At 40.7% G+C, this 12,747-nt stretch overlaps 1 protein-coding gene across 9 annotated transcripts in view; it reads right to left on the bottom strand.

Annotated features, from left to right (window-relative positions):
- Positions 1 to 12,747, bottom strand: part of LOC119495340 (protocadherin-15-like) — a 306,048-nt gene that overhangs the window by 195,158 nt on the left and 98,143 nt on the right. The window lies entirely within an intron of this gene.

Genomic DNA, 12,747 nt, shown 5'->3' on the forward strand with positions numbered 1-12,747 from the left:
AAAAATCACAATACATATCGAATCGGCACCCAAGTATCGTGATAGTATCGAATCGGGAGATAGGTGAATCCCCCCCAGCCATAGTTAAAATTTCACACAGAACTGCAAATGCAAACTTCCTACAAGTGGATGCCTGCTGGATGTAAATACATGAACACCAACTCTCGTAAGAGTTTTACACAAGACGGATCCTTTCTAGCCATAACTCTATTCTTGGTGCCAGTAGCTGCCGGCTGACATCACTCCACAAGAGAGGCAGTGGGTGGCATTACAAATACGAATCATTTAAAAAAAACTAAGAGACTTTCTCTCTGTAAATGAAGTGGTACCAAGTGTTCTGGAAAAGGAAAAAAAATAACTCGGGCCTCTTTCTTAAAATCGCTCTGCCTGCATCTTGACACATATTGAATCTCAAGCAGCTTGCTGTCAGGTGGTGTCCACTTACATTACATGTAATCAGAGATGGACAGAAGAAAAAGACACATGGTCAATGACACCACACCAACAGTCAGCGCTCTAGGGTTTCACACCCGCCTTCTGTTGCCTGACTTCACCTGTTGCCAGGTGCGTAATAGTGGATAGTTTTCTCATCAAATATGCATGCCCCTGAGCCTTCACTAATGTGGTGGTTTTGAAAGTGCATTTTAATCAGAGATAAAAACCTTAGGATGTGATGTTGCTGCATTTTTAATCACGGCTGCTTCTAAAGTGCAGATATACACACAATAATTAGCAATTAAATGGCAATGAAAACCTGAGGCAACGGCATGGAACATTTCATGCAAATCACTGACTACATTTTCATCTTCTTGTTTCTAATTCAAGTCAAGTGTCATGATCTGGACATTTTTTTATTAAGTGTTTAAAAGCAGAAATTTTACATCCATGCAGCTAGGGATGCACCGATACCGGATCGGATATCGGGCCGATACTGACTCAAATAGCTGGATCGGATATCGGTGACAAGTTGGCCGATCTCAATTCAGTTCTATGTTTATATACTATATACATTACATACTGGGATTTTAATTCCTGTATCAGTTTTGATCAATTTGTTGCTGCATTAAAAAAGGTTTACACTTGAATTGTAAAACTAGTTAATTTTGAAGATTTTTTCACCAAGTTGTTGGTGTTTTTTATATATTATTTTAATATTAATTAACCATTCAATACATTTATATCTATGTATTTATTTTACAAAGGTAGGAAATAAATATTGAAGTCAAGTCTGATGTTTCTTTACACATAAATGAATGATCCCAGTCACTTCCACACAGTGAGGCATACATCTTATTAATTAAACACTGGAATCGGATCGGTACTTGGTATCGGCCGACACCCAAGGCCAGGTATTGCTATCGGTATTAAAGTCAAATCGGTGCATCCCTGCATGAAGCACATCTCGTCTTGCTCCATATGTGACTGGCTGTGTGAGAATCCTATGTCGGGGAAGCATACCCAACCTTTTTTCTAATCTAAAATCCTCTGGGAATAAATTATGAACACATCACCACTCATCTTTCACTGCTAATTCCTAAGGTGTACTCGCTGTTCGTTTTAAGAGTTCTATGATTCTGTAGCAATTAGAAAACCTGTACCCGTCTGCTGAAGAAATAGCAGGATGAGGGTTTCCTTTAATAGCGACAAAATGAACAGAGCAAGTGGGTCACACCTCGCAATCGGAGACATAAACAACAAGCAACATCAAAATAAGTATGCAAATCTGCTCTGAGAGAATATACTCTGTGTGAAGTAAAAAGAGTGTGCACATGTATGTGTGTATGTGTGTGTGTGTGTGTGTGTGTGTGTGTGTGGGATAAAAGTTACTTGCACTCATTTTGAGAAGCTTTTTAAGGGATCACAGACAGTCGGTTTTGTTAGTTTTGCATATGTGTGTTCAGGCACGAATGTGTGTGCGTGTGTGTGTGTGTGTGTGTGCCCTAGCACATGCAGCGTGCGTGTTTGTGTGTGTAGCTTGAAGTGGTAGTCGTGGCAGTAGAAGTGAGAGATGTGAAGAGCCTGCTTTGAAGACAAAAGGCAGAACCAAGCAGAGAAAAAGAATAGTGCCTCCATTTGCAGCGCTAACGGGCCTATATTGCGATCAGAGCGCAAACATATGTTGCACTGAGGAAGTGAGGCATTCACATACACATGCATGTGAATACAAACTCGAAGCAACACAGTCTGCTCAGTCACGTTTGCCATGAAATTCAAAATGATCCCAATCTTGCCAAATCTACACCTTTTGGCAGCGGGTGATATTTTCTAATGACATCCTACATCAAGCTTTGCTCCCATTAAGAAACCTTCTACAATAATACTTCCCCATGGCTCTCTGGGTATACAAGGCGCTAAATAGTCTTATCAAATCTCCTGTACACCCCCTCCTGCAGCACTCAAGCTATTAAGGCAGGATGAAACCTGCAGACCGCATACATACATATACTGTAACACACATGATTGGAAAACTACTTATAGATTAATCCACTTATCTAGAAGACCATGGCCAATCCTAATATGGAGATGGAAATATGGAGTATGTACACATGGAAGGCAGTTTTAATATGGAAAAATGGATAAAGAGCATAACAAGTGTAAATATGAAATGAGATTTACCCTTCCTAATCTGCATAAGCGAATGCTGTATCTATGTCATGATGAAATGGGATGCGGTTGTTTAAACTGGTAACCAGTCAAAAACAATACGGAGCAGACGGGTGGGAGCTAGATGAAACACACGGTTGATCACACAGCTCAGGGAGAGAGGTATGCACCTGCATGGGGAGCTCAGTTACTTAACTGAGGTCTGTAGATTTTATACAAATCTGTTCATCAGGCTCGGGGATGTGTGTGTTTCTTTTTTTACAGTAACCAGTTTAGGTAACAGATGCATGTGCCTCTTTTCTATTTTTTTATTTTTTAGGTAAAATGTTATTGTGAATGGGCTGGGGAATTTTCGAGGTATCTTGTAGATATTTTATTGAAAAGAGTTGTAGACCTTGGTCTTGATACAAATCAATACCATTAGAAAAGCGGAAGCTAAAGGTGGAACAGCATGTGTCAGTGGATGAAAGAAACGTTTCTTGAATGAGGAGCCTTTCAGTACATCCAGTATGTATTGTGGTGACTTAAGAAATAAACAGTGGTTAACAACAGCCACTGAATGGGTACCATCATGACCAAGGACACCAAAATAGTTTTAGATGATGAAGACTGGAAGGCAGCTCTATGAGAGCTGATACTTCGGTACCAAGTTGATGCTAAGATTCTGAAAACATGACGGTGCTTGTTTTCTACAGTACCTCATGTACCGGTGGGGCTCGAGACAAACGGCGTCTCGTCGTCCCGGGGACGATAGAAAATGTGTTTGAGACTCAGTAAACTCACTATTGACACACCCTATTTTTTTCCTGATAATGCTACTTTGCAAACAACAAATCTGTGTTGAAATCGGCAGGACCAGAGCTAGTTAACGTTAGCAGCACAGTCCTGCATGGAGCTAACAGGAACGGGAGGCCATTGATTTACATTATGATGCGTTCAGGCTCCATTCAGTAAAATTTGTATTGGGTGAAGATCAAATCTGACGCTTTCATGATGTGTTCAAATGTAATCTTGTACGTAGTTTTTGGCAAGAAACTTGAACAAATATAGTCGCTTCAAGAAGATGTTTTCACAGCAATATAAAATAGATAATAGAGAGGGAATTATGACCTGTTTAATTGCCTAACAAAAAACAGTATGCAAACGGTAATAAAAGAGTCGATGTTGAAGTACATGGAACTTATCGTTTTACTTTTGTTTCTTACTGTGGTACTGAATTGGTATCGAGAATCATGGAATTTCACTGGTATTGGTATTGGCTAGTACATTTCTGGTATCGTGACATCCCTAATGGCAACATTTGGTCAAGCCAAAAGATGTATTGAATTCCACCTGCAACATTTCCAATCCCATTTTGTTGGATCACTGATGTCTGAGGATGCTTAAGAGATTTCACTACTGTATATTTCTGAAACTATTTCTATTTCTAACTATTTTTGTACATTTTGATGTCAGCAGTGTACTAATATGCAGTTTGCCTGGTTGCTAAACACCTCTAGCGTATTTACCAACACAGGCTGGCAGAGTTAATATGGACATGGGGGTGTAAATTAGTTTTAAGTGACCCTTCTCAACAGCGCCAGGCTTTTGCGTGACATTAAATGTAGGCTTACATATAATAGTGTGCAAACATTTGTAAAACAAGCAGAAAGTACCATTAACCGGAGAGGAAATAGCAGACTGAGTTGGGTTTCGCTTGCTGCCTCAGAGGAGACTCCAAACTCTCCCCAACTATGAGGAAAAAAAGTTATTATTCTTGGCCAATATATCTCTATGATATTTATACATCCGCAAGATTAGATCAGGTGTTCAGCACATTCACCAACCAAATAGTTGAGGAGACAAAAAGTAAAACCCAAATAATTAAGTCCAGACCGATAAGTAGACTGTTTGATGTTCATACTATTTATTTTTCATTACCAAGGGAACCTAACTTCAAAGTCAATGATTTGATTCGACTTGTTTTTAATCACACAGCAGGAGCATTTCAGGCTAACTTTAGTTTGTTGGCATGCTGCATCAAGTTAACTTCAAATGGAACAATTTAAAGCTGCGGTCCTGTTCTTATCCTCAACAAAGAAAGCAGACTCAATATTACATTTTGTACTGTATATTTCTTTGGCTTTTATGGCTGTAGTGGCTCTCTCTCCCAGTCCTCAGCTGATGCTCAACAGGCGTTGGTTCAATAAATCTCAGGAAACATTTCTTTTAACGACCTGATCTCTCTGTTCCTCATGGAATGAGTACTGTGTAGGGGTGGGGTAGAGTCGTCAGGGATTTAAAAAGAGGGGAATCATGACAAATTCAACAAGCAGCATTCAATCGCTAATCAGGGCACTGTACACTTCAGAGGCCTAATCCAAAGACAATCACAATCGTCTAATTTTGACCTCGGGGTAATTTGCTCTCACCTAAAGAGATCGTCTCACTAATCAACCTAACAATGTTGGCTCGAAGCCGTAAAACTTCAATTACAAAATGATTACTGCTCATCTCGCAGAGGAATCAGGTGAAAAAAACAAATGGGTGCAAGCAAGCTTCAATCAATTTGTAGAATGCCTGCGATGGAACAAATCAACAATTTTCCTTGCAAAACCATGACATTTGAAAAAAAAAAAAAAAAAGATAAGAGCTGAGCAGCAGAATTTATCAGACAATTCAAATAGAACAATAAAATGCTTGTTTAACATTTTCCCTTTTTGAATGCCAGCAACGCTTTAAACACTTGGGGATCTAACATACTCAGCCTTAAAATAACTCCTAATATACAAGATTTCAAAGAAATAGTGGTAATGGCTAGCTGTCAAAGTTAACGCGATAACGCATTAATGCAAATTAGTTTTAACACCACTAATTTCTTTAACGGATTAACACAATTTGCGATTTTTAGGTTGCAATGGGCTCAGTTTTAAAGCTAGAGTGAAAAGAGAAAACCTAAGAAATCCGTTGGTTTCATGTCATACTAGTTTGTCGGCAAGGAGGCTAAGTAACGCTCCATACTTGTGCTAAATTTTGGCGAGAAAAAACTGGCATGGCCATTTTCAAAAGGCTCCCTTGACCTCTGACCTCAAGATATGTGAATGAAAATGGGTTCTTTGGGTACCCACAAGTCCCCCCTTTTCAAACATGCCCACTTTATGATAATCACATGCAGTTTGGGGAAAATTCATAGTGACAGCCCTAATAATGACTCAATGAATCAAAATGTTAGAGGGAACCTACGCTCATTTTCAAAGTTCATACATGTTATTCCTATGGTGTAAGACAGTCCAAAAAATATTAGTAAACATGAACAACTCTCTGCCAAATCCAAAAACTAAAGTGCTGAAACTCAAATTTGTGATGTCATAGGGTATAAAGTGTGGAACTGCTCCATAGACAATGAATTGGGAGAGATACCCAGGAGAATGTTCTGAGTATATGGATACATTTTCTGTTTCACAACTGACAACACTACAATAGAATAAAGATTATTTGGGGATAAAAAAGAAAACAAACATTCTGTGGGTCCACAAAATCAGCCTCCCATTCATTGTCTATGGAGCAGCTCCTTGACATCACAAGTTTGAGACTTACTTCTCTGGTTTCTGGCTTTGAGAGAGAGCAGCTCATGTTCACAAATACTGACTGAACTTTCCTAGCCCATGGAAATAACATATTGGAATACTTAATTTAGGTGGTGTTCCCCTTTAAACAGTGTTAAGATTAATTATGCAGTGGTAGGAATAATTTGATGGTCAACTTGAAGGTGTTTTGGGGAATTCAAAGGGTGTCTATGTACTCTTATATTGTAGAAATCAAAAGCTTTCATATGCACCACCAACGTATATGTTTGTTTTTCCCTATACATAGCCTAGTTCTTTCATCATACTTTTCAAATGACAGTCTGACATGCAGACAACCTCCTACGAAATTCAAGTCTTTACAAGGCAGCTCATCGACCGCTATATTACTGACAACAAGGCAGCGGCGAGATGAATTCTGCTCACTGACATTTAGTTTCAAAAGGCATTTCTACTTGACACTCGATTCGATAGCCTGCGCCTTCATCTGCAAAAGCCCCTTTTTTAGCAACCAATAAATCAAACCGCTGCTGCCTGCGAGTGAAGATGTAAAAAAAATAGACTTTAAAGGACAACTAACCTAACAAGCAATATGGTCCGGGAGGCTGTTCCGTCTCAATCAATCTGGCACACCTTCACAACAAACCGACAAAAGGATCCGAGGCATCTTATTTAGATAACTAGGAGCATATCATTTCACATTTACAAACAGCGAAACACATTCACCCTCCTTAGATGTGGGCAGCCGCTCATTGAAAACTGTCAAAGGAGAGGGAGCGAAAAAAGGAAGAGGCAGTGAGAGATTCTTGAGAAAGGGCAAATGCAACGAAGAGGAAAGTAGGAGCTATAATTTCTCATCCTTTAGATGGATGGCAAACAGCCAACTCAACACGAGGTTCCTCTCATCATAAAGCATATCATACTGCACGCCCATATGCAACCATAAATGCTGCTGCCCTTTCATATAAATATCAGGCCCTATGTGATGATAAGGCCTAGCAGAGCCTATGGAAAGCTCCTCCAGCAGGGACAGGGAGATATTTTTCTTCATTTAGCCACAACACCAGCGGTCCACCTGAGGGAGGCATGTCTGCTGACCTCTGGTTTGACAAGCATCTACTTAAAAAACTCCAAGGTTGGAGGTTAGAGTTAGCACTAATCCCGGCGGTGGCAAGCAGCCCAGCACAGGGATGAGTGGACTGAGAGCAAACAGGGACACTGTTTTAATTTCCCAGTTGGACTGATGATTTATTTTTGCGTAGATCCATGTCCAGTGGGGCAGAGGGGCATTCTGGGACAGGTCCAGTAGAGCTGGCAAAGGATGGTGAGACAGACAAAAGGGGAGCTGTCCAGTCACACACATTGCCAGGCAATGGCTGCTCATGAGCAGACAGCAGGCAAACCAGATGAGCAGTCTGTGTTATAGTAAGGGGGGGCTGCGAGGCCAGTTGTGCACAAGGGTTGGCTGTCCAAGCTTTACTGTGCATTACAGTTCATTACATACAGTAAACGTCCCTTCTTGAGTATACTCCACTGTAGGGCTGAGCCATTACTGTTTATAGCAATATAGCTTGATGTTGCGTTACATAACGTTTCTTCCGTAAAGCTTTGTCATTGTATGCATCTCAACTCTCACACGCCCTGCCCACTCTATGTCTGCGTCTACACACAAACGCGACCCCACTAGCTTTTATGGCTGGACAGTATTAAAGTGGGGAGTCGAAGTTGATGAAGTTTACACCATTGGGTGAAGTGAGTGATGATAACGTTACAACCAGAGAGGTGGACGCGCTCAGAGCAGACAGGTCTTAGCGGTTGGCGCAGAGGAGAAATTAGCAGTAAAGTTGTCAGGTGGTAGTAAATGTACAGTGTTTGTTTCAGTTAGTAAATTATATGAATAAACACTGCAGCTCCTCCAGACCAACATTTGAGGCTGTGGGCATGTTTATATTTGTCATGGGATGTAACCTAGGTCTGGTCTGTTTAACAAAGTAACATTAATTACAGAAAAACACTTTAAATGAGTAATCCAGAACAACAAACGGTTGAAAATAGCATGATTATATTGTTGAATTTATTGAATTAAAGCAGTCCTCAACTATATGTCTCAAACGTAGCTTAACTATGTCATACAGTATATGATATCCGTTTTAATAAAAGTGCTTGTGCATCTCACGTGGCTTTGATTTACAAGTGAACATTAAGCCCACTTTGTTGAAAATACCGAGATTAGGCATGTTAATAATCAACCGTTTAACCGTTAACCGACATTAAGAGGAAAAACTGTCATGGCCATTTTCAAAGGGGTCCCTTGACCTCTGACCTCCAGATATGTGAATGTAAATGGGTTCTATGGGTACCCACGAGTCTCCCCTTTACAGACATGCCCACTTTATGATAATCACATGCAGTTTGGGGCAAGTCATAGTCAAGTCAGCACACTGACACACTGACAGCTGTTGTTGCCTTTTGGGCTGCAGTTTGCCATGTTATGATTTGAGGATATTTTTATGCTAAATGCAGTACCTGTGAGGGTTTCTGGACAATATTAGTAATTTTTGTGTTGTTAACTGATTTCCAGTTATAAATATATACATACATTTGCAAAAAGCAAACACATTTGTCCACTCCCATGTTGATAAGAGTATTAAATACTTGACAAATCTCCCTTTAAGGTACATTTTGAATAGATAAATAATGTGCTTTACATTTGTGATTAATCGTGATTAACTATGGACAGTCATGCGATTAATCGTGATTGAATATTTTAATCGATTGACAGCCCTAGAAAGAATGTTTCTACTTACACACCTGATCAGCAAAATGCATTTCCAAATGTACATAGCAACCGAAGCCAAGTATCTGAATCTAAGGATAATGTGTTTTCTTTATGGTGAAGGGATTGTTGCAGCTTGGATCTCATGCCACTGCACTTCCCCATGACAACAAATCTGACGGAGTTACAAAAACAATAAGGACCACAGCAGCTAATAATCCAAGGATTCAAACCCAACTCAATGCAAAACAATACCTGTGGATCTGTGGGTCAGTTTGGTTTTGTGAACAACCTAACTCTTGCACCACTCCCTTACTTTAGAGGAAAAAACAGCTAAATCGATGTGCAGAAAGACAGTGCCGCCCGCGTCCCTCTTCTTGCAGCGTGTCTATGTTTGGCACAAGAAATGCAATCACTGCCTCCGTCTCTCTCCATCTCTTTCTCTCCAAATCCCTACCTCTCTCCTAACAAATCATTAGAAGTGTGGGTCTCTCTGCGGGGCTTCTCGCTGTAATTGTGTGTATGTACTTAGGGTAGAATATGTCGAAAAATGGGAGACATCTGGTGGAGAACGGTGATGAAGAATGTCAGGGACAGAAGTGGGAATGGATTCCTGCAGCATCATGTAAATCTGGGCTGATAATGGAAGAGAGAGGGGGATTACTTTACTGATGTGTAATCCCTCGGCAGAAGCTCTCCTTCCTACTCTTCTTCAGACTGCCCCCTCATTGCTGCCTATCCGTGTGTGTCTGTGAGGTTAACCACACAGGCAGGAGGCCAAAGGTTGCAATCACACTCCCAGGGAACAGTTCAGCACACACACACACTCGCATAGTGAGCTCCAGGTTGGGCCCTATTGGTACAGACCCTAGGCAGCACAGGGCCCAGTCTTAACAAGAGTGACCCCTGCCTCCACCCCTCTCTTCTTGTGCTGCCCAGAGCCTGATTATAGCCTGCTGGCGGGCAGATTAAAAACCCCTTCCCCCTGTCACTCGGCTGCTCCCCCACTCCACAGGCTCCTGCTGCAGCCAGACACAGTCTGCACATCTGGCCCCTAATCAGACAATCCCAAAAATAGAAAAAACAATTGCGGGTCAGAATGGATGTGCAGATCGGAAAGAGAGGGAGATGTAAATAGTGTTAGAGGGGAAGGTAGGCTGATTTCACATGGCAGAAGCGTCCACAGGCACATTAACTAATCCTCACCACGCACGCGCAAATACAAGCGAGCATGTTTGCGTGTGGGTGTGTGACGCCGTACAGTACATGCATTTGTCTTACATCTGGATTTAGCAGTGGAGGGATTTAGAGGTATGGATAATGTGCATCTGTCCGCTCCGCTTTGGATTGAAGTCTGTCCTTTCATTACTGTAGTTGCAAGGATTGATGGACACACATGAGGTACACAACAGGGTTTACATGCACATGTACAATCAAAAAGAGAGACTGCAGTATACAGTGCAGACAGATGATGCATGGTAAGGAAGATGACAAAAAAAATGGAGGAAATACACAAACAGAAACAGGAGGATTTTCTTAACGCCCCCTATTATTTGAGACAAATCGGTCATTACTGTCTTGAAAGACACAGACTTTCTTGGCATAGTTGTTTTTCTATGTTCTTTTTCATGTAGAAAGAGCTATTAGTAAGTCATTACTGGAAGCTGACACACAGTATTACTCATAAATACACTTTTGTTTTTAATAATATTTCAAGAGATCCCTGCATTAATGCATTCATGTGACAAGGGACAATAACACTGACTAATTTGACACTTTTTTTTTCAATTAAACCAACTAATTGTTTTGTTGAAGAAACCTTAATGTTCGTCAAGGTCAGCTGTAGTCTCTCACTGTGTCCACATTCACATTAATCACAAGCCTGAGATTCATAATGTCTCCCTGCTAATTAAATAAGGACTTGAAAGACACGGTGACGTCCAGTGGAAATTGATGTATGCGTCACTCCACAGCTCCATGCAATCATAAAAAATCCTGGTGGCTATTTTTTATTTGATAGACAGTCAATGAACAAGTTGACAGAGCCAAACGCCAAGGGCGCCTTAAGGTGAGCAGAGCAGGGACATTTAGGAAGGAGAAGATGATGTCATGGTCTTTGTTTAGTTTGTTTCCTGTTTTATTTTGAAAGTTACTCTCCCCATCTGCCATGTTTTGTTTTATTTCCTACCTTTAGTCTTTTTCCCACCTGTTTCCCACCACACCTAAGTTTTTTTTAGTTAATTAGTTGGTGTATTTAGTCAGTGTGTTTTTTTCCCTTTTTCAGTGTCAGGTCGTCTGCTTTTGACTTGTTTCTAATGTTACAGCTTTGATTCTTAGTGTTGAGTTTTCTTTTTTCATCAGTAAATCATTGACTAGGTTTACATGCACAAAATATAATTTTTTCCCCATTATTCTGAAAAAGACAATATTCCTACTAAGCTGTTTACGTGGCTAACGAAAATGAATATTCAGCTAATATTCCGGTTTACATGCAGCCGTGCATACTCCGATTAGCGTAACCGGTGGCAGACTTGTTCGACCGTGCATAAACAGCCTCCCTCTTTCATCCCTTCAACCACCTTCTTGAAAAGGTCGGCGTTGTGATATTTGCTCATTTACAGAAAACCTGTTGATATCCAAGTCTTTCAAGATGTTTAAAAGTAGGTGTGTTTCTCCTTCCAACCAAAAATGTAAGCTTTTCTTTTGGGCATGCATCTGCAAACTGTCAGATAGTTGGGTTTTTGAACAACGCACAGAGCTGGCCGCAAACAGGCAAGAGGCTGTGTGTTGCAAACTGCCGTAAAAAACCCCATTGAGACCTATAATCCAAATGTGCTGTATACATGTCCAAAGAATGCTCCTAAAATCTGAATAATATCGGCATATCCCACGTCTTCATTGGAAAATGCCCCTTTCAAAATAAGGCCTAATTCAGAATATCAAAACAGAAGCATGCTGTTTACATGACCCGTATCAAATTTGGAATAATAGTGGAATATTATGTAAAGGCAGTCAATGAACACTGCCCGTTGCCTCCTCATCAGTCTGTTCTGCGTTTGGGTTCAATCCTGCAATTCCTGAACTGTGACCGATGAGGGATGTGATGGGGGAGGTGAAAATCCCTGCTCAAACCAACTTCATCCCTGGGTGACACTGACCGGCGAAGAGAGACAGCATCCACATTCGTCCTCACCCTTCACTCTGATATACTCTGTCTCACCCTCTGTTCCCTCATTACAACTATGACACTGTGGGTCATTCGCTGGCAGACTCCGATCCAATCACAGCTCATTTGCATGCAGAGCAACTATCACTAATTCCTAGCTGCCGCCCTAAGTAATTATTTCTGTCTGCAACCAGTCAAATTACAGGCTGCAGCCGCATTTACAATCAGCAGAATGAAATCCACCCTTTATGGTCACAGGACAATATCACGACAGTTTACAGAAACCATTTGATGGTATATAGATCACTGATAATCCATGGGGCAGATAGTAAATGTGGCGTTATTTGAAAAGCATTGTGTTGTCTCAAGTAACAGAGTTGCTTTTAAAGCCTTATCCTTCCAGAATTTGCATCATTTAGGCATGCACATTTAGCTAAAAGGAAACAACAAAGCTGTGAAGAGCAGTTGTAGCATGAATGACAATGAGAAGATTGTTTCTTCCGTTTTGGAAAACAGCCTGAAGTTAAAAAGCCAAACTAATTTAACAACCCTATTTCCTAGAACACTTATATACTACTAAAAAATATGTTCTGTAAGAAATGTAATGCTAATTCAGTGATGACATGTTTCCTATAATG

Source organism: Sebastes umbrosus, chromosome 10, assembly GCF_015220745.1.
Source record: "Sebastes umbrosus isolate fSebUmb1 chromosome 10, fSebUmb1.pri, whole genome shotgun sequence".
In the NCBI taxonomy this organism is placed as follows: Eukaryota; Metazoa; Chordata; class Actinopteri; order Perciformes; family Sebastidae; genus Sebastes; species Sebastes umbrosus.